This window comes from Nipponia nippon, unplaced genomic scaffold, assembly GCF_047370975.1.
Source record: "Nipponia nippon isolate SJK-2023a ecotype South Korea unplaced genomic scaffold, ASM4737097v1 scaffold_24, whole genome shotgun sequence".
Classification (NCBI taxonomy): domain Eukaryota; kingdom Metazoa; phylum Chordata; class Aves; order Pelecaniformes; family Threskiornithidae; genus Nipponia; species Nipponia nippon.
In genome coordinates, this window is record NW_028262341.1 from 1470695 (window position 1) to 1496126 (window position 25432).

A 25432-nucleotide genomic window follows, 5' to 3' on the forward strand; every position below is an offset into this window, starting at 1 on the left:
GGGGCGGGGGGTGGGGGGCAATCAGATTACCTAATCAGTAGCAGCTCACTTATGTGCTTATTGTCAAGAGTCTTTGCTTCATTTTAGTAAGCAGAGAAAGAGAGATTCAGTGGAATGAAGTTTGGCTTCTTAAGAGTACTTCATTATAGGCCTTTTTCCTTGTGCAATATAGGAAATTGCAGCACAATTTGGATCTTGACTGAGCTGCCAGAAGTTAGGTGATGTAAGTGTTCCAAATCTGTGTTATCAATATTTCTGTGTATTTACCCAAGGCCTTATGGGCTCTGTACCCCCTTCTTGACACTTCTTGTGCTGTTCACAAAGGGTCTAGGTGAAAAATACTATATTACAGCAGGATTACAAGGTTAGGAACCAATTGTACTTAGAAAATAAGAGCAATAATTTTAAGAATCCCGTTGTTCTTGTCTGTGTCACGCATAATATATTCTAAATACCAGACAGATGAAATACCTACTATATTTTTATTAAGGGAAAATATCTTCATATATGGGCCCACCTAATATGTTTCCATCAATTAAGGCTTACGAGAAATTTAATTCATATGAAAACATCTTTATGTCAATTTGGGAAAATAATAATCTGGCCAAAGAAACTGAAAATACAAAGTGTCCTGGCTGCTATGCGTGCTTTTAGCTTTGGGTGTCAAAAGTGTGTTTTTTAGAACAGATGTCATTTCTTGGGTGAACAGATAGCTTTCAGGTGTATAATAGAATATGTTTCAAACACTTTGCAAATTTTCTGTGAAAATATTCATGATGTATATCTTTCAGCATCAGATTAGGAAATTAATCTTCATGGGCTCTGTACATCCAGAGGAGTGAGATTCAGCTAAATGTACATTTACCGCAGAGGAAGCCTAGAGAAACTACTCTGTGACTTACACACTGAATTTAAGTCATGTTTATCTCTTATTAGTACTTATTTTTCTTACTGGCTATGAGTCTTTGTCTTTTGTTTAATCGTTATGAATATTTTCTCTTTCTCTTTTCGTGTTTCAGCAACTGTATATATACACAAATTACAGCCTTCCCAGTCTTGGGAAGAGTGTTGCAGGGCAGGGGCAGGACGGGACGATGATGGCGACGTGTGTGAAGAGAGGAGAGCTTTTGGTTAGACTGTACTGCGTTTCTTTTGTTAGATGTGCTACCTGCAGTCAAACTGAGAGATGTAGTTAGTCCAGCCACGAAGATGTGGTTGGTTGTGTTTGAATACTTAAAGTTTTGCTTAGTCTTAAATAATGCAGTTAACACTTTTTAGTTAAAAAAACCCCAAAACTTCTGAAATGCATTGTTATACTTTGTGAGCTATAAAATGCTTATTAATTCATGCAGCTACCTATTATTGCAAGTTTTTTCATCCAGTACACAGGTGCCTAAAAATAAATCTTGTACTCTTGGAAGGTCAATATACCTTTTGTTAGAGGTTTATGCATGCTTGTGTATGCAAACTTGATTATTTTAATTAATTTTAATGAAACCTACCTACAGCACGATGTTGATCACCAACAGTCACCTATGCCCATGTCAGTCAGTAATTTCCAGTGCAGTGCTCTACCATAGTTCTCCATCCAGTCTGGATAAACCACTAATTCCTAACAGAAGAGTAGAATTTCTACAAAACAACTTGCTTTTTTTCTGCTGAATACATCGTAGATTCAGTTGAGTTATGTCCTGTGTCATTATTTACAAATGATACCTAAACAGGCTATAAATAATTGCTGGCTGAAAAGTCTATGAGGTTTAGGTACTTGATGGGTATACCCCAGCTGGAATGAGCATGTTAAAAGAATTCACAGTGGTAAATCCTTGCAGCTTGTAAGACAAGTTGCTTCTTATTCTGTCTTGTTGTTAAGAAAATTCATATTTATTTGTAGATACCATAGTTTAAATGAATAATCTCAAATAACATTCTTGATGCATTTATAATTCACACTAGTTAATAATAGTATGGTGTTTACTGATTTTTGTTACTTCAATTCATGAAGAGAATGTGTCTGAGAAAACAGAAAAAGAGCAATAAACTACAACTAATTTTTTTGTATATTGCATCCATGTTGGAGAATTATACTGCTACATCTGTGTACACCATCTTGGTGTATCTGTTGATCCCTGTTTCTTGCCAATATCTGCACATATGAAACATACTCTGTACATGATGAGCATGCTTCGTATATAGACTAGGAACTTAGTAAACAGATCTAATTTGTCATAAATAACAAAAGCTTTTGTGTGGTGGTGCATCAGAAGCTAGTGTTTAGGATTTTAAGTCTTAAAAAGCAGTGTTTACAGTGTTGCAGATCACCAATTTAATCATTATTGACTGATGTGAATTAAAGTTAGGTCTGTCATCAGTGTCACTTGATCTTTCTCTTGATGAGCATAATTTTCAGCTAGGTAATTACCCATGTTGAAATAGTATACGTGTGTATAATATATAATTTATAGAGACACATGTAGTTTTCAGGGGCTTAGTGAATGTTTAAATCTGAAATACTCTGTTTTCAATAGTCTATTTTTCTGAGATTTTTTTTTTTTCAGTCACATGTTTGCTTATTTGTTCTCCAGTCTTCTGGTAGAGAATATCTCTAGGTGATTTTGTACTAGTGACTTGTAATAGTCACTTGATGATGATAAAATGTGTTAGATACTGAATTTTCATTTCCATAACTGTACTAAACTGTGGTATTTGAAATATTTTTTACCTTCTTTGGAGCAGCTTGCTAAAGATCTGCTTCCTTAAAATATCATAATATGCCAAAGCTGTATCAGCTGGTCTATAGGAGTGTAAATGAAAATAGAGTGATGTTAAGCAATGGGAAAATGTAGGCATATTGTTGGGAAATATTTTCTGATGTTGAAATTTGATTTGCTGCTGAAGTGTTTGTGAGAGGAAGTGGTAGCAGCCCCATTGCATCAGTCACTTAAAAATGGAGTGGGCAAAGGAGTGGAAAATGCACTGTAAGTAACTATCCTGCATTGGCAGTATAGTACATTAGATGACTTAATAGGTGTTCTTCATCCCAAAAACCTTTGAATCTCTGTTTGTCTGCCAAGACTACTGTATATGTGAGCTCCATTGGTCTGTGGTGCAATGAATGTTTTCACTAAGGAACTTTATATTTACAGGTGGACAGACACACACAGGTTGAAGAACAATAGGGTGGAGGATATAGTTATTGTAAGTTGTCTCATGAAAACCAATTTATCATCCCTCATTAGGTGCCACAGGTTGGTTGTTCAAAGTTTGTTGTGTCTTTTGTAGTCTAGATGGAACATTTGACAGTGGTAAGTCTGACAGATGATTCTTCACTACAGCAATAAAAGTTGGCATTGTAAACATCTCCTCATTGAGGTAAGCTTACAAACAAGCCCTTGAAGATCTGTTTGGTTTTCCTTTTCTAGCTGATACGGAAGAATAATTATCTCTTATTTGCTTATGGAGGTAAATAAGTTTAGAGATTAAAAACGTGTCTGTGGTTCCTCAAAATTACCCTCCCCTCTTTTGTACTGGCTTATTAAAACTACACTTATACTTGTTAGCCAGAGCCCTGTTTTGAAGGCCAAGGAGACCTGCAACAACTTAGGGGAGTGTAAGAAGGCAGGCTGCATCCAGGTGTGAAATCCCTTTGACAATTTTTTGTATGGCTTTTACCATCAGCATAAGTAAAGATCAGGGGAGTCGTTTACAGCATCTGCGTAAGAGTCAGAAGACTACAATTTACAATGTAATTCACCTGTTGTTTAGTTGATGAACAGGTAGGTCCCTTCCAAAAACTGATGTCCACTTTTAAGCTAGATGCTTAAAAGTAAATGCTTGCAACTACTCCAGCACTATTCTGATAGGATGAAACCAAACCTGTATCTCCAAATCCTTTTAAAAGTGTTCATAACGATTAATATATAATAATGATGTATATGTAAGATTTATGTAATGAATGAGTCTGCTTAGGTGGTGATGGTTTTTTGGTTTTTTTTTTTTTTGAATGGACGGACAGCTTCCCCAAGTCACAAATAATTCATATCTGATTTAGAGGAGATATCTACGTAACGTGTTTATTTTGCAGTGTCATAGTTGCATGTAATTTAAAAAGTATCAGAACAAGAATCATAATCTAACTTAAGGGAAGTCCATAAGGAGTTTAGTACTTTCTTACTTACCTTTTTGAAATGGTGATCAAAAAAGATAAAATGCTCTCTGAGTTTTATAAATACTTGTTCTAGCTGTGTCTCAGCCTGATGTAGCTGAGCCTAAAAAAATTACACCTTTAAAAATTCTGATGTGTTTTGTGATTTACCTTCTTTATGACAGGTGGCTTTGCCGGAGGGCATTCAGCACTCTGCCCTTAGGAACTGTTTTTAGGGTGGTGAGGGCAAAGTAGACTGTTAAGAGTCACATTAAAATAACAATGGGTTTGGTATACAGTGGGACTTGTGTGTCAAGCCAGCTGCAGTGCAAAATGGGCCACACACACAGAGATCTCAGTAAGGGGCCATTGAGGCTGGGCCAGCTAAACTGCTGCCACCTAAACAAACACCATCACAGAGTCAGTGATTTAGCGCTTGATCTAAGTAGGTGACCACTTGGAAGTAAATCTTTCCAAGTACTTTAGCGAGTCACTCCACATATAATAAATAATGGAAATCCGGCAAGATTTTTTTTTTTGTAGTGGCAATTAAATTGATTAAGTAGCCTTTGATAAACAATTATTTGAGTGCTAGCAGTCTTCTTTTTACAGTAATGTGACAGGTCTGTTCTTTTTCCTGCCGTTTGGGTAAATTTGTAAACATGGATGATATGAGCTTAAGAAATTCCACCTTAGATACAGTACTGTTGCTAATTAGGCTGATGGAAGAGATGCTGTTATTTGTTTCTTCCGTTTCCGGTGGCTGCTTTTCCGTGGTTGGTTCTGTGAGTTCGTTATGAGTTTACTACAAGTTAAAAATAGTCAGAGAAATTCATGCTAACCAAAACTTTTCACAACATACTGAATGAGTGAAGTAGAATTGGTAGAGCTATTTATGCTGTCCAGACTGTCTTGGTTCAAGGTTCGAATAGTTGCTTTGCTCCAAAGCACTGAGGATATGTTGTTTGGATAACAAAGGTCACTGAGAGTTCAGGTTGTTTCCCAGGCAATTCGACTAACTGCTCAACTGAAAAGACAGAAAGATGAAATGATTAATTTTTAGGTCACTGTAAAGGCAATGACTCTTCTGTATCATTTATATCTATGTACTTCAGGATTTAAAGACCGTACACTTGAATGAGTTTCTTGGAGGCCCTGTTAGAAATAGCTTAGTGATGTCCCTTATATCATAAAAACATTGTGTTATTTTTTGCATAATCTCAGATTTCTAAGTGCTAAATGATGTTCCCCATCTCGCCTGATGTGTACCCTTATGAACTCTTCAGGTCTTGTAGGTACACTTTAAATGCAGTGGATCACTTCTGTAGCCTTGATGTAAGAAAAGCTTTTTTAAAAAAAAATCTTTTTTCTCCCCAACTATTACTATGTGTACAATATTTGACAAAAGTCCTGGAGAATTAAGTTATGCTACTTTGCTTGTTTAGCTATTTGATTGTAATAAGCTGTTTGATTGTTTAGCTATTTGATTGCTGCTTCTGGTAAGCAATGGTTTGGAGAACTGTTCGGGGGGACTGCATTTAAAACACTGGGAGTATGTACCTTTTAAAAATGAGAGGTTGTCGAAAAAGGAAGAATCAAACACTGCAATGAATAAATATTCCTCCAGTTTCTCTCTACCTGTTAGGATTTGTGGATTTCACTGGAACTATCCAATTGAACAAAAATAGTAGTTTAACTGTTTTAAGGCCTATTGTAAATGACACTATAAATGGCATTTTCTTACTTCACGAGTGCAATGACGGTCTAAATATATTAAAAATAGCTGTAAAGTGTTCTTAAAATAACAAAATAACAGATATTGATTTGATTTAGACAAGAAAAATTGTCAGTTGTCCTTCCTCCCTCCTGATGTTATTGTCTTGTCTCCCCTTCCTTCCTCTCTCTCAATTACTTCAGATTTTCCCTTTTTGACCTACCTGCTGTGCATTTTAAATCTCTGTGTAGACATCAAGGCTTACTTTTACTTGTACAGCTGAGTACAAATGCTTTCATTTTAGCAGGAAAATCTTTAAATCATGGCATATTGACAAGTCTTAGTTTCCCAAGAAAAATATAGAGGACAGTAGGTGCTCTGGAAAAGAGATTACCGTGTGTGGGTTTTAAAACTTCACTACAAGACTCTAGTCCCATATTCTCTGTAAGGATGAACAACAGACTTTGAGGTACAGATTTTTGTTCTGCTCATACAAGCACCTTGTCTTCTCAGTGCACATTGTCTTCTCAGTGCCTGACTAATACCTGTAGGTTATTAGTGTAACACAAACATGTAAGCATATACTAATTTGTGGTAACCTTGCTAATGCTCTTAGAAGCTGCAGACGTACCAAAAAGTGGAATTTGGAAACAGTTTTTTACTGCTCATTCAATACAGATTATTGCAGAATTACATTATTTGAAATCTTTTAACCTGACTTAAATGGGGGGGGGGGGGGGGCGGGCAGGGGGCAGGGAGTGGGAAAAAAATCTCCAATACTGAGATGTCAGTAGGAAAAGAGTTACACATCTGTCCTCATCCTCTCCAATAATAAACTGCCTTCTCCAATCCAGGAATTGCTTTTGTAGCCTTTATTAACAAATAGCATCCATCACATTGAAATCAGATGTGTAAATCTCATCAGATTTAGTCTCCTACATACTACGTGGGACTTAAAAGGGAACCTCTTAGGTGAGAGAAAGTCCTCCGCTTTGCAAAGAGATGCTTTTCAGTAATAGTTTCTATCAATAAACAGAAATATTTCATTTTAGTTTTGTCTTGCATCTCTACTCTCCTATGTTTTCTTAATAAAAGCTATTTAGCAATGATTTGCATAATCAGATACAAGCTATATTATATTTTTTGTGTATATACATATAAACTGGTAAGTGTGGGTTATAGTGCCCTTAGTCTAAATCTATTTTAAATTCGTTTTTTTCTTACTAGAAAATAGTGCATGAAACATACTTTTCATTATTGGATGATGCTTAATATATTTGCAGTTTAGCTTGGAATAAAATTCTAACTTAGCTAAAATGACTTAATGCAGAACTCAAATTACCATCCTCCTCAAAGTTTCAGCTGCTTGTTACATTTTATACTAGTTCTCTGTGCACTTAGTTGATTGCTGAAGAGCTCACAAAGCAATAGGATATAGATTTTCGTGACTGAACTTACTACCTTGCAGTTGTGTCTTGTAGCTCTTCAATTTTAACTAGAGTGAGAATTTGCTATTGTATGTATAGCTAGTCCATCCCAGAAACATTATATGGATGGATTTTGCTATTTATTTGGAATAAACCTGACCATATTCTTTCTCTGTAGCCTGAATCTCTACTCTTCTCCTCTGAACTGAACCACTGTCAGGAAAAAAGAATGTTTGTGAACTATCGAATGTAGCTTTTAGACTTACTGACTTGAGCTATTGATTGGCAGTTACAGTGCAAGTAAAAGTTCCAGTCTAGATGAGAGGTCTAAGCCTGAGGTAATGTGGTGAACTTGGAAGTCTGAAGATACATGGTTGGGGAAAAACTGTGAGCTTATCTAGCCTTTACAAGTACTGTTTTATTCACAATTTTAAAATACTGTTTAAGCTAAACAAAAATCCTGTTGAACAACCATGCATATACTGAGAACATGTTTTCTTTTAAATAACCCAGAGACAGCTGATGATTATTTTTTTAAGGGTTTTTTTGGCTAACAATTTGACTATCATCTTTTACTTCCCTGGGCTCACAAAGGCGTTAACACAGTGTAGTCTTGCAACCTGCTTTGAGAAACTGATTTTCTAAATCAGCCATTCACCACTTCAGTTTTTTGGTTTTGTCAGTGTTACTGAGATTGTATACCGAAACACATTAAGCAATGTAGTTTTAATCTCATTAAGAAATAGTGAATTGTTGTCTAGGACATAGGTCGAAACAGAGTGTTAAACAAGAATGCAAATACTAGCAAATAGCAAATGGAGGGATGTTTAAAGGGGGTATTTGAACTATACATACATGTAATTATTATCGAAGATGAAAATTATGCCCTGTGTCAATGGAAATTATTGAACCCACTGAAATGGTAGCTTGCTTCATGTTGTCTGTTAAACAATGAAGATTCCTGTGAAGTCAGTCATGTTGATGATCCATTGCTCTCCAAACATACCCCTCCTCCCAAACTGTAGAGGGACTGAGTTAGTAGTATTGTGTATTAATAACAACAGTTGTCTACAAGCTGACAACAGTTTACTAGAAGGCAGTCCTGAGGTTTGGTGCTTATTGTAAAGCAACTGTCTGCCTCTGGATCTTGTCTTGGTCTTCTGGGTCTTGCTCCCAATAAGATCGCATGACTGTCTCCTCTGTCGTTCCCTTCCACTGAGACTTTACCTATGCTGTTACAGTGAGCACGCTGGAACAAAATCCATGCCTGAAGGTAGAGGAGTAAGAAGCATCTCTCATCACTCCCATCCCTACGTGTCCTAGTGTGGAGATGTCCAGAAAACAACCATTTTATTTCCAAAAATGGCTTTCACGGCATGTCAGAAAAAAAAAAAAAAAGTACTTAGACATATTTATGGATTTTTCAGAATTACTCGTAAAGAAAATTTGTATAATTTTGAGATCTGTCTGTGTTTGTGATGTCAGTATTTTTTTATTTTTAAAGAACTGCATTAAAATACGTACTATTTATTTTATTTTTATATGCACTAATTGGTATACAACAAACCAATTAAGTTTCTGAGAGACCCAGCTGAAGGTTTTCTTAGCTGTGATGGGGGCAAAAACATGTTTTCATTGGCTGTAAATAACTAAATGTGAATTCTGCCTTGTTCAAGAGATCAGAGGAATAATCAGCCTGCTGGTACACTTGTGTGTTAGCTTGAAAATTCTGTAAACTGCGTAACTAAGATGTTCTGCTTTCAAGAGTCCTTTCAGGCTATGAGTGAATTATTCAAAGTATTTGGGAAAAAGCATTTTAATAAGGCTGTTATTTGGACATGTGGTAACAGAAGTATTGTTCTAACCTGTGGAAGGGGGTATGTTATGCATGTTAGCTACCAGACATAGTTATAGTTTAAAAATTCTTATTTCAGTGATATAATCTGGGGATAAAAACAGCATGATTGCAAAAAGAACATCCTTTTGCTGGGAAAGAAAGTTTATGTACCAGTCCTTTATCTTGAGAGAGGATGAGTAAAAGAAACAAATGAACCAAAGCTGTTCCGCAGTCACCTCCAAAATTGCTTGGTTAGTAATGAAAAGTTTGTTTCTCTGCTCTTTCTCTGCAAGCATACAATATATCTTGTAATAGCTTTGGTAGTTTTCATGGATTTTAACAGTTTATCCTAAGCTCTATAACTTTTTTTATAGAGTTTTATAACAAATTTTGTTGTTAGAAAATCAGTGTTCATGTCCACCTTTAATAACATCTAACTATACAAAAAGGTACATATAATCAGATAGTACTCTAACAACTTAATGATTGAGGGCACCAAAGAGTGCAAATTATTCAAGGTAAAGGCATTCTTAATTCGTGATAAAAATAATTCCTCCAGATTGTGTGTGGGAGGGGTGAAGGGGCAGGACTTGTCTGTTAACTCTTAGGCAGGCTACACCTTGATTTTTGAATGTCAAAACAGGTTCAGGGGGCATTAGAAGTGGACGAGTACACTGATTTTGAGAGTGAGAACAATGAGGTGAACACTTGGGCTCCACAGCTTTCACAAGACCCTTATACATGTCACTCCTGAAATCCTGATGAAGGCCCTACTGTATATATTGCAAATGTGTTCGATTTACCGTGCTAATTTAATTTTCCTTTTTGTCTGTGGTCCTTGAGAAGTTTTTAATCCATTTTTCTAAAGCATCTATTTTCTTTGTGGCTAGAATGCCAGGAAGATGTTAAGTTACATAGTATTTACCACAGGGTAAGATTGAGACAGTTCACTGTGAGTAAGTATCTTGATTTGTGGAAAAAAATTGGCAGATACTACTCTTATTTTCTTGCCACTATATTCTTCGGTTGGGGTGGTGGGTCTCTAGGTTCTATGGCACAAACATAAAAAAGTGAGCACTACTCCACCTGAAAACCCAAACACGAGAGGAAAGATGACAGGTACACATCCTTGATGTCTGAATTTCTGACCACTTCTCTGCTGGAGGAAAGAAATTGCAAAATGTTGCTGCCTTTAATAGCGAAACTTGGCTGTGAAAGTCCGGGGAGAGATTTCAGCTGAAGGTATTGCCTGGTTCACACACCTTAACAGCAAACATGATGCTGATACCTGTATTAGCCTAGAGAATAAATGGCAGCATCTGGAGGAGGCAGCATCTCTGTTCCTTAGACATTCAGGTGATGGGCTGAGGGAGGTATGAGGTCTTCGAATAGGAATGGGACTGAGAATCATCAACTTAGAAAGGGGAGGTGAATTTAAGTGTAAATAACATCATCAACATTTAACATACAGGAAAATAAAGGGACCGGGCTAAGCAGGAAGCAAGTATTTTAAAGCTGTCCTTGTGAGCTAACACTTTAAAATAAATGCTTGATCAGAAACAGGGGGAAAAAAAAAAGCTTAACTTATTTTGGTTTTAACTTCTGTTGGACAAGCTGATATCTAAAACTGACACTATAACAATTTTTTTTTACCTTTATTACTAACCGTTTTTAAGACTTGGAGTTGGGAGGTAGCGTATTCCCAGGTTTTGCCCATCCTAATCTAGCTGTGTGGTTTGTCTCAAGTTTGCCAGACAGTGCTTATATAACATGAACACAGTGGTTTCTTTCTGGTGTGCTGCCAGAACCGCATGTGTTCATCAAATGTTGTTTAGTCATTGCAGCATATTTATGCCATCTGGAAATGCATGTGCTTCCCTTCCTGAACAATGATCTTTAATCAAGACCACTATTATGGAAAGGCTAGAAAGAGTAGTATACATAATCAGTAGGATGCCAAAATTAGAATTACACATACATTTTTCCTAACCCTATTATGTTGCACTGAGGGTAAGAAGCTTCCAGGGGTACCACATCTCTGGAACTAGTACCTTTATCCATGATCTCTCTTACTTCTGTGTATATTATGCAGAGTCCAAATAATTTCAAGAGCTTCAGGGTAATAATAACAAATCAAGAGTCATCATGGAGAGCTGTAAGCCTATGGGAATTGCCCGCTATCTCTTATTTATTCGGAAACTCCATTTTTCCAGGTCTATCTAAACAGAAACATCCACAAAACCATTTCACATCTGTTGTACTCCTTTCTTCATATTACAAAAGCACAAGCTTTTTGTTCCACACATTTTTGGAACAATTTCTTGATTGTGTTAAAGCTCCACTAGCTTTTTGCAGTTGGTACTAAAAGAACACATAGAGAATGCAAATATGTTTGAGGTGCTGTTAATTCACTTGGTAAGAGCCAGGAACTGAAATGTGCCTTGTAGCGTTCTGAAAACATGTGCATTCACAGATGGTACTCAAGAAGCAGGAATCTATATTCAGTCACATGTGTAAAACTGATCCGATGTTCGCTGAATGACGTAATTACTCAAGTTTGTCTTTTGCATTTATAAAGCTTAGTGTGTTTTTGGTAATTTCTAGTAATTTTTTATGCCAAATACAGATGTTTTGTTTTAACAATAACTCTTATATTGACAAGTTGATCTCTTATTGTGGGTTTGTTTGTGAGTGTTTGTGTTTGGTTGTTTTTTTTTTTCTTCTATGAAAGTCAGTAGTGGGGTGGGGGTGGGAAATGTCTCTCTTCAGGTTTTCTGGTAGTGCTGTAGTGCTTGATAAAGCTGCATTAGTTAATCCCAGTATTCCTAGAGCTGGTTGAGAGAACTGTCCTATATCTTTCTCCCTTCTTAAAACCAGCTTCCTTCAGAAGCTGACTTTTTAGGCTTTTTGTTTGTTTGTTTGTTTCTCTGATCGCAATTTTAAGGCTTTCGGCTGGTTGAAATCTAGCTGTCTAATCATGGATTGATCCAGACACATATTGAGGGTTTGTCGTACTTCTCTTTCAGGAGTCTTAGAGTTTCCTCTCTAAAAAAAAAAAAAACTTGAAAAAGAAAAGCTTGAAACTGACTTGGTGACAGGTCTGTCTGCCTGTCAGGGAGCTTCTGGATCTTCATAGGTAGGCTTATGATTTCATGATGCCACCATGTTTAAGTGAGTGGAGGTTCTCTGTGTGACTGCACAATTAATTCAGAGGTTGATAGAAGATACTTGTGTTATACGCTTCCTGTTAAATTTACCACAGCTGACATACTTGGTTTTGATTCATCTCAGAACTTTATGAAAATGTGGGTGCAATCAAATGTTTATCAGCTATCTCTCAGTCTAGGATTTTAGTTAATTAGTCTTTAGTTCTCTTTACATAAAGAAACACTTGTATTTCATGGTGTATGACTGCCTCAACTTGGTAGCTTGTGCAGGTGAGGCTCAGTGACGCTTCCATGTTGTACATAGCCGGTCTTGGTCCTGGCCTCTGGGCTGTCTTTTTCAAAAGAAGTGGACTTTCCCTTCTCGCAGTGCAGTACGCTCTGCAGGGTGGCAGGGGCAAATTTCATCATCTGGCAGAATTTTCCTGGTACTGGATATGTCAGTCCTTGGAACATATGCTTCAAATTTGTTTGTATTTCTTCAACATAAGCTGAGGCTTGAATCCACAATTCCGTTCTTAATATTTTTCTAGATACATTAAGTTTCTCCTGGGTGATAGCTTTTTTTCCCCTGGAGTGGTTTCTGAACTATGACAAGAAGGAGCCTTCCCCACAAGTTCAAGTGTGGTACTTGAAGTGTAACCACGATAGACCATTCAGTTGGAGTAGTACTACCTAAAATATAACTCTCTAAGGAAACAAGAAAGATTACAAAAGAAATAGTAACAAATTACAAAATAGGTAGTTTGTGTACTTGAACATGGAAAATGATGTAATTCAACAAATGGCAGCTACTTTAATTTAAAAAAAAATGAAAAAAGTTCCTAGATGTCAGGTCACATGCCTCAGGAAAATAACACATATATTCCACAACATATAAGCATTTTCCTTTCAGCTATAACTTTAAACTTAATCTGGACTATGACATTGGAAAGAAATATGTTTCCATATGGTAAAGTATTTATTAATATTTGTTAAAAAATTCATGTGGCTTTCTCCATAACTAAGGCATAAAACTGTTAACGCTTCAGTAGTCTGGTGGGTGACATACAACCTCTGTGCCTTATTGTTTTCAGTACCTTTAAAGGGATAATGGTTAGTAAGAGAAAGTTGTCTTTATCATATGCGCTCTGTCTTTTTGAGAGCTAGAATGATACAACTTATTAGTATATGATGGAAAACGCAGGTATACCAGGCTATATTGAGTTCTCTGTAGACTTAATTCAGGATAGTAGCAATATGCATTGATTTTGAGAAGGAAATATATATTTTGCTCTAATGTTAAGGTAACAGCTGAGGAAAAATATATAAGATTCTGAAATTATTTTTTAAGCGTTTAGATACATTGTGGGAAATAGTTTTATTGAATGGATTAGTAGTACTGATGCAACTAAGGCTCTGAGAGTTCTAAGTTTTCTGTTTCATTGATATACATGAATCCTTATCCTTTATTACTGCTGTAAATTATAAAATTTCAGTAGTATTACTCTGAAATGGAATAAAATTTCTTCGTTCTTGTTTAAGAGAAGCAATTTATGATTCATTGGAGTCATTTTGGCTTAGTTGCAAGTTAGTAGTCTTTTGAATTTAGTAGGATTGCTTGCATAAATTTTAAAAAGTTTCAACAAATTGTGGAAATAAGGTAAAAACTATAGAAGTGGTTTTTCTGTTTCTTAGAATTCAGAAAAAATAAATTTATAGTGGAAAGCTATCATTTATATGGTGGGACTCTCTAATGGGTGCTTGAATCCTTAATGGATGTTGTGTAATTACTGTTTTCAGAATACTGTCCAACACAAGATGGAGACCCACATTCTTCTTGTATTTATCATTAAAGCTTTTAGGTGGTGCTCAAAGCCAGCTTATAGCTGACAAGTGACATAAATTGACTGTTGTTAACACCCAAGCTATACACATTTGCTACTTTAGAAACTAATCCTGTCTCTTACATTAACATAGCTTGGGTTATGCAATGGTCTTATTAGTTGAAATGGTCTGGCGTTTCTGCTGAAGCTCCACTGAAGGCTTGCACAAGTTGTAGTTAGTTTTGAAAAAGCTATATTTAACCTCTTAGGCAGCTTATGTGGCCTTTTTTGAAGAAGCATACCTTTTAAGAAGGGAACATATATTTTTACTTCATAAAACACGACAGTGGGGGGTGTTACTTTGGTAAGGCCCCAGTAAACCTGATTTGATAAAGAGATATTCATCTTAGCTATGGTATAAATGTCATCTTTAAAAATATTGGGTAGATTCCAATTTTTTTGTATTTATCTGCTGGTCATCTTGTGGATGATATATTGTCCATATTCCAGAATATTTCTTATGAGACAGTCTAACTATAATCTCACAAGGGTGGAAAAATAATTGCTGAAAAACAATACTGATAAGATTTCTTAGTTTGAAGTATTGGAAGCTCTTAATATATCAAGCATTTTTATAAATGTTTGTTATAAGAGATTGTCTTTTAAATTTGTAGACACCCAGTTGTTTCTCTTCTCTTCATCAGACTGAAGATAGGCAGAATCCTGAGTTCCAGGCAAATGGCACACCTCCTTTTCAATGAGGATATAATGGTTTTGGGCAATTCACTGAATACAGCTTTGTCATTGCTCATTGGTCAGATTGAAGATGCTATGCCAAGGGAACACTTGAGGCACGTGTCTCTATTTGAAAATCACAAGTTTATGATAATATTTTTAGAAAAATTTGTGAGAGGCGTTGATTGAGTCTGTATTGCTTTGCAAGGAGGAGTGGCTGGATTTAAGACAAAAAAGGTATAGATTTGTTTTGGGGGGATTTTATCTACATGTTGAGTGATAGGTGTCTTTAGTAAGCACTGTTATAATCTTCTTTCTTTGATTAGATTTCTGAAGCAAAAAATTTGATGATAATATCACAATGCACACATTTTGTTCTAAGTTCTCCTCTTTCTTTTCCTGCAAGAAAGCCTACCCCTTGCCTCAGTGGTATACTGTAGTGTCTGCCTGTGTTAAAATTTTGGTATGCATTTTGTGTAGCAGACTAAAGCAGAGTCTAAGCAAAAGGATCTCTTCAGCAGATACACCAGGCAAGTTCTTTGTTGATCAAATCAGGACCCTCTAGTAGGGTCCAGGTGTAGGGTAAGAGGGATTCTCCACATGATCTTCCCTTCAGCCCAGTCCTTAAAGTTATGAGAGGAGAAGAGAGGATTGTCGTCCAGCTAGTCCTTTCCATTTCACTAAAATGTTTGTGTGTGGTGGCCTTTCTTCTCTTCTCCCCTTCCTTATAAACCTTATTTTAAAATACAGAAAATAATGATGCCAGTAAAACCTGAAGTTGTAACTAAGACACAGTGGAACCCATAGTGTTTTTTTGCAACAATTAAGAATTTCCCAAGTGCTGTCTATAATGAATGAACTCTTGGTTTCCCCTGAAGTTGGGCATTTAAGTTGGGAGATCATTCTGTTACAGATCCCAGCTGCTCTCTTCAGTGAAGAAAAGTAAGTATTCATAGCCATGGCCTAAGGAGAGTTGTTTAAGAGATAGGATCTGGTTTCCTTCAGTGTTTGTTTTCAAGGATTATCTTTTGGTCAGAGTAGATGCGCAGCTGTTTCACAGGTCCTAAATTTTCCATTCATTATCAACTTGACACCTATGGAAGATAGGCGAGATCTTGAGTTTCCATCAGTGCTTTCCCATGGGCATGGAAACTAATTTTAGAACACTTGGTAGATAAACAGTTGAACTGATTATTTCAGAGCATTTTAGGTCACATGCCAGTATTCTTTAATATTAGTTCATAGAGTATTGTAATTGATGGAGATAGCAACAGTTGCAGGCAATAGCATACTAATACACTAGATAGTTTTAGAATACTGTTTTTACTTGTAGGCACTTCAGTTTGGACGCTTTTGTCTACAAATAAAATATCTTTTTGCTGAAAGTTCTACTAGGAATAACACTAAAAGAATGCTGGTTTTGCTGAAATCAATTTCCCTTAGTCCCCTACATGATGACTTTTAAAACTGATCTAGCTGCCTGTTGCCCTTATCTTCAGGGAGACTTTGTGAACATATTCTCTCTGAAAAATCTCAGTCTGTGTTTTTTGTTAGTTGGTTGCTTATTCCAAACTTTACATGAGAAAGTTCACATAAGTGAGAGTGATGTGCAGTAGTTAAGTCAGCAGTAGAACAGATAGCCAAGAAAAAGAAACTGGAACTTTTATTTGTGAAACACAATTACATCTGAGTTTGGGTTTCAGAAATGCTATTTATTGTTCAGTCCATTAGTTGGATCCTGTTGAAACAAAAAATCAAACTCATCTGAAGTAGCAGCTTTTCAGTTGAAGCTTCTAAATTTTGATCACTTCAGCTATTTGGCGTCCTCATCAGTTGAAACTTATGTCTCAGTTCAAAACCAATGCAACTCAAAAGTTTCGTTTGTTGAAAGGGGAAGTGCAAGATATCAAGGGAGGGCTTGGTTCTCATTTTTGCTAAGCCTTAAAAGCTGGCCACTAGGTCAGCCAATTTATGTCTCAATAGCTTTGGACTTATACAGCAATCATTCTTTACTATGTCTTCACAATGACTCAGCCCAGGCAGATTTCCATCCCGTTTTCCATCCCACTCCCCTGGATTAGTCATATGCAAGTTAGCAGTATTAGAGAAGCTGTTTCTTAGCTCTATCTGCAGATAGTTTCGATTATCAAAAGACAAAACAACTTCATTCATGTATAGCTTGTAACTTGGGGACTTCATTCTGAACAGAACAGAAGGCCAGTCTGTTTCTTTCCTTTTAAAAAAGTCACTGTGATAAAATTAGTGTCTGGATTTAGTAAAGAAAAATGTAATTACGTTTTTGCCCTAACTACTGTTAGCAGAAAAATCAGCTAAAAAAAAATCAGCTCAAAACTGATTGTCTCTCATGGTCTGTTTATAATGTTCATCTCTTCTGCCTTGTTTTCACTTTCTAGTTTTCTGTTATCTTGCTTTTTGAGTTCCTTTCTTGAAGTTTATGTCTTAGTATAGCTGTAAAATTATCAAACTGGAAACCAAAACAACTAAAATACCGAGTTGATGTATGTTGCACTTTAGAATTACATGAGTACACTATAAACAAAGAATTTCCATGGCTTCCCTTCAGTATCACAGTTTAAGCTGCTCATATGGTATACATCTGTGGTCTTTTGGCAGCATGCTTGTCTGCTGCATGGGAGTTTTTTGAGTTTAGAGCTAACCTCATATCTGTCTTCCCATTATTCTAGAAGTTATGAAGCTCTTGGGCTTCTTGACATGGCTGCCACGAAGGGAGCTATTAAAATGTTACAGAACCAAGGCGAGGGAATTAATAATGCTGCATGATGGGAATGAAGGTGGTTTTTAATAACACAACGAATACCTTTGAGTTCTTTGCTTTAGGTTTGTGTTTTGTATGTATAGATTATGCAGATTTCTTGTACACAGATCTAAAGGATGATTGATCCTTGATTGATTCATGTTGCGTTGCTTTCGGAAAAGGTAGTAACGACCATACAGATGGTTGAATCAAGTACTTAGATCTATATCAACAATTTTTAGAACATTTAGGTGGTCAGAAGTCTCACTGTTTCTTACTTAAGAAAGCACATTTAAATGAGGCTTTTCCTGCTTAAGTGGGAGTTTAAAAATATGAAAGAACAGATGGAAGAAAAGTAAATTTACAAAAAAAACCCCATCAGAATAACAGTAATATAAGGGAAAGATCTGCAACTGGTAGAATTATGAGCAGAAGTACTTTTTTAAATTTTCTGTGAATTGTACTAGGCTTATATTAGGCTTATTGTATTTCTATTACTGAATAATGATGAGAAAAATGTTACCATCGCTTCAGAACAGGTCAAGATGTTCCATTAGTATTTCTCTAGTATTTCTACTTGCTCAAGTAAGGTTTTAATGCTAAATCCTTGGGAAGTTATGGAAGACTTGAGAATGTGCTACTGTTCTGTCAGCATACACTGGGTATCCTGTCCCACTTGTCTATGTTGAAATCTGAAGCTGCCTATGCTGTAGTCAGTTTGGAATTAAAGTAATAGGCAAGTCTGCTAAAATACTAAGGGATTACAGAATGAAAATGTAATTGTTGCTGGTAAATTGCCTTTATAAAAAAACCCTTGCATCTCAGAATGTCTTAGGGGAGGATCAAGTTTTACATTCCTATAGTTAGTCATTTACAAAGAAAAGAAAGTCAAGATTACTTAGGCTGACCTAAAAGTGAAGAAAGGATTGTTTAAGGAAATCTGTGGATGAGGGATATTGCAGTAGACTTTTTTGAGGTAACATATCAGAGTTTTCTGTATTTTACATGAAAGCTGGTTTTAATTATTTCCCACAAAATATCTGAGGATTTAAGACTCAATGAAATAAGTAATAGCTATGGTTCTTACTTTTGTACCTTTCATCAAGTCTGGAATAAGTATTGTACGTATTTCATTTCTAAGGACACTACTGTAGATAGGAAGTTTCCAGGTATAAGCTTTGTAAAAGCATTTGTAAAGCAAAGGATGCAGCAAAGAGGAATGGATTTAATTCCCCCTTTTTATTGTCTATTTCTTTTCAGCTTAAACCATTTGTAGTAGTTTAGGGTCATCCCCTGTCCTCCCCCCAACATTCTTTAAAAGTCATAGCTTCATGGATTGTCCTTTCTTTTTGTCTTAACTAGCTAAAACTACAGTCTTTTGGTAAATTAGATAAGGCAGAATAAAATCAAGAAATGAAAACTGTATCAGAAACCAAACATTTTAAAATGTGCTGGGAAGTGATATGGCTCTTCATTCATATATCTGTTTTAAGGCTTATCATCTGCATAGTGAAGAAATGTGGTATCACTTAGACTGACATGGAGAACAAATAGGAGTGTGTAAGTGCATTCCGTGAATGGTGGAAACGGCAATAGGTTATCGTGAGGAAACTAGGGAGTTTCTTGATGTTATAATGAAAGCAAGTTGAATGATATGATCTCTTTAAGAAAAAACAAAACACCTGAGGAACTTTAGAATTTAGCAGAAAAAGATGCTCAATATAGGACAAATACTTTAAAGTTTCTTTAGAGGAGCCCTGTTGAAAGGGGGTGGGGGGAGTTTGGGCTGTTTTTGCCAAGCAGTTCTCCTGTGTTTGCGAACATCTTAGAGTGATTTGAGCGGAGGACAAAACTTAGAAATTGGAAGAGGAATTGATATGTTTTCTGTCTTGGCATTTGTATTTTGTGGATGCTTTTTGACACTTGGAAAAGCAAATGATTGTTTTCTCCCAATAAACTTTTGGTGGTGGCAGTACTATTAATACGTGCATTTAAAGTAGTTGTGTCGTTGTTGCTGTGATGGTTTAAAATACAGATGATTTAAGGCTTAGGAAAAAATAGTCTTTTGCTAGGTAAGTTTTGTGTAGGTGGGAACCCTGCAGGATAGCACTGCAGGTACACGGTTCTTTATCTCTGAAGATTGTTCATGTATTTTTTCCGAAATGCATTGGTTCAAACAATAAACAATAGCATTTCTGTGTATACACTTCCAGCTTTTACAATCACCTTAAAATAAGAAAAAGGCTGTTGTTTTTTTCATGAAATTTAATGGCACAGAGGACTGCACTGTCAAAATTTTGTGTGTTGTTTTAATTGTTTCACTTCCAGACTATTAGCAGGAATATTGTCTAAAACTTCTGTATCATTATCGTTTGCACCTGTAAATTATCCATAACGCAGATCATGCTATTCATTGCTTTGCTAGAATGCCAGTGAATTTCATGCCATTGCGCAGATGATTTTTAAGTAAATGTGTGTAAGTACCTTATCCTGTGTACCAGAGGAAGAAGAAATGCCTTTAAAAATGTATTTACAATTTCATCTCCTCAAGAACTTAAAAGATAATATTTTAGTGTATTTTTTCATTAAAATTCTGAGATTAAAATGGTATATTTTATTAAGAAAAGAAATTCAATCATTTAGTTATGGATTCTGGGCAATCCCATGATGGAATGGGATTGCAGTGGGAATGCAGTTGTGAAACCTTTGCATTAGATTTGAGTATGGTGAACAGAGTGCCATGCTTCAGAACTTGGATGGGAACATCATGATGTACTGACGTTAAATATAGAAGGCAAGTATTAAATAACGTTGGTATCACCGTAAGTTCTATAAGAAAAAAATTTTGAAAGACCAACTGTGATGTTCTCTAGTGCACAGGTGGCTCTATTGGAATGAATCTAAGATTTGTGGAAAACTACAATTGTTAATGTCAGTTGGAGTTTGCTTGGCCTTAAAGTGCTTTGCATGGGAAATTACGTGCTGCATTTATTTCATGAGCAGAACAAGAATGGGTGACGTTTTGGTCAATTTCAGTTCACAATTATCTTTTAAATTTACTGAGTATTTTTATAGCCCAGTAAGAGGTTTTTTAAAAAAAACACTTAGATTATACTACATGCATGCAAGAAATTATAATTTGCTTCATATAGTATGTGTTTTTGTGAAAAATGACTTTTCTAGGCTCTCTGATTTATATCCTGAAATAGTAAATATTTTTTCAAAGTCTTTACACATTCTGTAAAACACTTTTTCTGAAGTGGATTGTATGTGTGTTCACGTCAGAGGTGCAAGTGAGAAAAGGAGGACATAAAGCAGGATGCTTCTTGTTGAGATACACTAGTGAGACCAACCGACATTAGGTCGGTAGCTTCCCTCTGGGGAAGACAGAGACAGGGACTGGGTTAAGCTGGGCAGTACATCTCTTCATTAAGGCAGAACAGCTGTAGTTTGACATTTTGGTGCTCTAAAACTGAGACTGGCTGAAGTTCATTTTGGATTCTTTGGGGTTTTGTGCATTCAGAGTCCTCTGTCCTCTTTGGCCTGAAATCATCAGTGCATGTACAGTATAAAGCTGAGAAAAAAGTGCCTTTAACAAACGTACTCTCCATGTAATGTTTAAAACAAACACACTGTGTATTGCTGTGGCAACCAGACAATAAACAAGTTAAAAAATACAATCTCTCTTAAATTCACAATATGTGAGCAGTTAGTTCATGTAACAAGATTATCTTCTACGGAGTATGATCACTGGTTTGTAGCAGCACTAAATATCTGTATAAGATGTCTGATATTTTCCAATCTGTCTCTTATTCATACAAGTTTTTATTTCAGTAAACATAAAGATTGTGAGAAGATTTAAGATGATTGCATAAGTAAGGGAAAAGAGCATGAGGATGGCTCTGATGATCTTGAAAACGTAACAGAAAATGTTGTCTTGTTTTAGGTTGGTTGTTGTTTTTTTTTTTCCCCTCCAGACTTCAAGTTCATAAACAAACAAACAAAAGAAGTTAAGCTAGGTCTTTAGTCTATGCATAGGTACCTTAAAAATGCTTGTTGCAGCTAACGTGAAGCCTGAGCTGGCAGGCGGGGAGGCGAGCGCCTGGTCCAAGACAGGGTGGTTCCTGTTGGTTACTCACCCACTGGACAATAGCAGTGGAAAAGCTTGCAGCACTGCTCTCTTGACCAAGTTCCTGAGTTATGAAGGACTTCTGTTTAGCTCTGGTTACAGGCCATCAAATACCAAACGACTGCTCTTTCCGTGCTTTTATTGTATATCAGTTAAGTTGTTTTTTGAAATGCCTTTTAAAACTTGCCTTGGTAGGTTGAAGTAATTGTAATGTTCTAATGTGGACTACTTTGGAAATACTCTATGCTAATCTTTTAAAATAATTTCTTTAATATTTATAACTTTCCTAGCAAATTTTTACACAGTCCAGATGCTGCATTCATCCATCTTTTCGCGGCTATATCCATTAACCTGAATGGATCTAGTTCCTGCTGATCTGGGTCACGAAGAGGAAAAGCTTGTGTGCTCCGTGGGTCATATCTACATCGGCTATATTATTTATAAAGAAAAACACAGCCATACACCATAGATGGTCAGGTGCTGATGTTTCCCAATAAAGTGGTAACGAGATATGGAGTATGCCTTGTTGCCTCTTGAGCCCGTCACTGTAAACATGCCGTTAATTTAGGAGTATCTGGACACTGAGTAATTATAAAGTAATCTTGATTCCCATACCTAGGCTGTTTTCTGCCTCCTGACTTGTGTGACAAGAGAAGGTGTACAATCATAGAATCATAGAATGCTTTGGGATGGAAGGGACCTTTAAAGGTCGTCTAGTCCATCCCCCCTGCAACTGGCAGGGACATCTACAACTAGATCAGTTTGCTCAGAGCCCCATCCAGCCTGGCCTTGAATGTTTCGAAGGATGAGGCATCTACCACCTCACTGGGCAACCCATTCCAATGTTTCACCACCCTCATCGTGAAAAATGTTTTCCTTGTGTTTAGTCTGAATCTAACTTCCTTTAGTTTAAAACCATTACCCCTTATCCTGTCACAGCAGACCTTGCTGAAAAGACTATCCCCATCCTAAAAAGACTATCCCCAATCTTTTGATCTGCAGCAAAGCAGCTGTTTTAAATTTTAATGATGTCTAGGGATTTGTATTCTCAACATAGTTTTTAAATGCTGATCCAGATTGGAGTTGCTTTAAGGCCTTTTCTTCCACTATCTCTGTTGCAGGTTAGGAGTCTTATTGAATAAAAGTTTCAGTCTTTCTTTGAAAGAAGTTTCTTTCAACTTTTTTACTAAGGCTTATATAAACTTACGTTTTATTTCTTTCTTGGCTTGACTGAAGAACCACAGAGATACTACTGTCTCTGAGCCTCAGTGGGGCTGAAATGTAGTGTAACTCCTTCTCAAATCTGACTGCTGTAAATAAAAGATCCAATATAAACCAATTGCTAGTTCTGAATGAATAATGGAAGTATTGTGTATTTATATCAATTTAGAAACAAAACACCATACTAAGGGCACAATTTTTGTAAGGAGAAACATCAAAGTGATGGTTGTATATAGCTGACATATGTATATAGAGAAATACACATCCTCTGAGGTCGCTTCAATTATGCAGGTTAAGACTGTGTCTTTCGTTCAGAGTGATTTCAGAGTAATGCTCGTTGAAGGTTTGTCTACGCTTGAGCTACTCTGATGATAACTCAGCTCAGTGAAGGTGGCTGGGGTGTGCAGAGCACTTCACCTGCACTCCTGCTTATTTCTGTGAAGCACTGCAACTTTGAGGGGCAAACTCATGGATCTTTGTGCTCTGTCAGCTGTAATGCTGGACACAATATGAATTACCTTTCAGTGCATCTTGGAGAAATCTGTCTCCTTGGGGCATGTGATGGGATAGAGAGAAACCTGTGATGGATTAGTGGCCCTTGAGCGGAGTGATCTGATAACCTCTTTGTGGAAAATGGTCTTATTGGCATATGAGCTATTCTTATTCATCCTTTGATATATACTATTTGACAGGAGGGACAACCCGACTTGAAAAGAAAGTCTGATAAATTTGAGTTGAGGATTTTTTCACGTGTACCTAGAACTTTACATCGGCAATTGTTTTATAGCTCAGGGAGGACTGACCTGCTGGGAGTGGCAGAAAAAAAACTGAGGAAAAAGTCTCAGCTGCATCATAAAAGTTCCCCTGAAAATCCAGTGATTCACTGGTGCTGCCTGATGCCCTGAGTCACTGCACTGGGCGGTGTAGCATGCAGTGACATGAGCCAGCTCCATACAAGGGCATAAAATAGTTAATGGCTACTGAAGAGAAAGCCATTAATAACTCTCACTTTTCATTCAGCCCTACTAAATGCAAAGAATAATGCAAACTGGGTAGTAATATTAAAGAAAAAAAATACACTTTTTTTATTGATGTTATTTACAAATTGGATTAAAGCTGCTTTCAGCTACCTTTTTGTGATGCTTCCCAGGAAACTGAAGTGCCAAGTGAATTAATAGCGTTAGGACTAGCTTTCTGATGGTGGTAACTGGATTATTATACATGAAAAATAGATTCAAACTGTTATAAGGACTACAGGGATGATGTTAACTTTGTTGGGGTTGCATAGGATTCTTGATGTGGAACACTGTTATAGAAATAAATGCTAGAGAGAAGAAGGAAATGTGTAAAAAATAATAATCATAGGGTTTCACTTCCTTGACACTATAGTCTACTTCCTGTATCTGTTGATCAAAGTAAAATTTTTAATTATGCTTCAGATTTTTTCTATGGAGTTTGTATGTATTACTGTGGCATCTAGACCCCTTTTTTTAGATCATGTCTTAAAGAAAAAGAATTATGGGTATGAGAAGCATTCAATCTAAAGAATAATACACAAGATTTGAAGGGGAAGCATGCACATTTTTACTGATTTTCTTTTTTGTTCATTTGTTTATTTAGAGCCCAGCTCCCACAGTTGCCTAACTGAGTAAGAATTTTAGCTATCATTTAAGTTTTGAGAGTCCCTATTGTGAACATCATGGAAAAGGCTTAAAAATACAAATTTTAAAAGCTCAGCAATATAGAAAATAGTATAGAAAAAATAGGGTTCATTAAAGTTAACACTTAATTTAAAAAGTTTTTTCATTTTAAGCCGATATGGTTTGGGGATCATGAAGAATCTGTCTTATGATTTTTTTTGGTGGGTTATTAATGATGAAGTTTAATGTGAAGAAAGCAAACAGTATTTTGTGCTTCCAGTGCCATTACTAACGCCTTCCTTCATGTCTCTTTCCGAATTACAATGATTTGAAATGTTTAAATGAGAAAGGACAAATCCCAAAGAAAGGAGAAATACAGGTCAGAGATGGAAGGCACGTTTGAGTTCAAACTGAGGAGAATGTGCATAAAGGCTGGAGAATTGCTTATTAGCACTGCCAAAGAGCAAGAGGAAGTGGATGTTGTGCTTTCTTAATATGCCTTCTCAGTGACATCTAAGAATCTCTAATCCAAATTTGTGTTGTTGGAGACAAATTTGATCGTGTGTGGATCTTGGGCGATCCTCTCACGTAAGATACTTGTTCAAATAACTTTAAGGTAAATAATCATGATTTCTATAACTCTGGAAATATAAATGGTGTAAATAACTGATTTCTCAGTAAACTGTGAACTGCAAAAAATCTGTTCAGTTTCAGGTTGACATGAAATTACTCTGACATGTTGTCACTTTTTTAATGTAAATGTTAGAAAAAAACAAACAGAAGTTGAGAACAATGTTAGGTTTTGAATTCGATTCTATCTCTAAGTTTATTTTTAAAACA

The 25432-nt window shown here is 36.3% G+C and overlaps 1 protein-coding gene across 2 annotated transcripts in view; it reads left to right on the plus strand.

The window, feature by feature from the left end:
• XRCC4 (X-ray repair cross complementing 4) overlaps nt 1-25432 on the plus strand; it is a 189974-nt gene that overhangs the window by 27708 nt on the left and 136834 nt on the right. The gene's annotated exons all lie outside the window — the stretch shown is intronic.